A 623-nucleotide genomic window follows, 5' to 3' on the forward strand; every position below is an offset into this window, starting at 1 on the left:
CATAAACAAACTAAGTTGGCTAAATGTACAACACAAATGCAAGTATGAAACGTACTCTAATTCATAAAATGATCCAAGCTTTTTATCCAAAATGGCTTTTAAACCTTCAAACTGTAGTAACAAGACCAGAGTCCAAACAAAACAGGTTAACTCCTTATATGTCAAAAGATCACGTACAGACAGACATAGGGGCATGACAGACGCTAAAACGCAGACCCATGACCTGGAACCAACTACCTTGTAATATGAGAACCATTCAGAACTCAAATACATTAAAAAAGAAATTAAAAGAACATTTTTTTTAATTCATCAATTACATCAGGTTTCAAAATATAAGAATAGACAAGATTTGCATGTACTACCCATTGATTCTATATTTAGATTATATTTATACGTTTGAACTTGAATTCTCTCTCTCTGTCTGTCTCTCTCTCTCCCTCTCCCATCTCTCTTTCAGTCTCTTTCTATCTGTCTATCTGTCTATCCATCTATCTATCTCCCCCTTTCTCTCGCTTCTCTCTCTCTCTCTCTCTCTCTCTCTCTCTCTTTCTCTCTCTCTCTCTCTCCCTCCCTCCCTCCCTCTCTCTCTCTCTCTCTCTCTCTCTCTGTCTCTGTCTCTGTCT

This window comes from Penaeus vannamei, chromosome 16, assembly GCF_042767895.1.
Source record: "Penaeus vannamei isolate JL-2024 chromosome 16, ASM4276789v1, whole genome shotgun sequence".
Classification (NCBI taxonomy): Eukaryota; Metazoa; Arthropoda; class Malacostraca; order Decapoda; family Penaeidae; genus Penaeus; species Penaeus vannamei.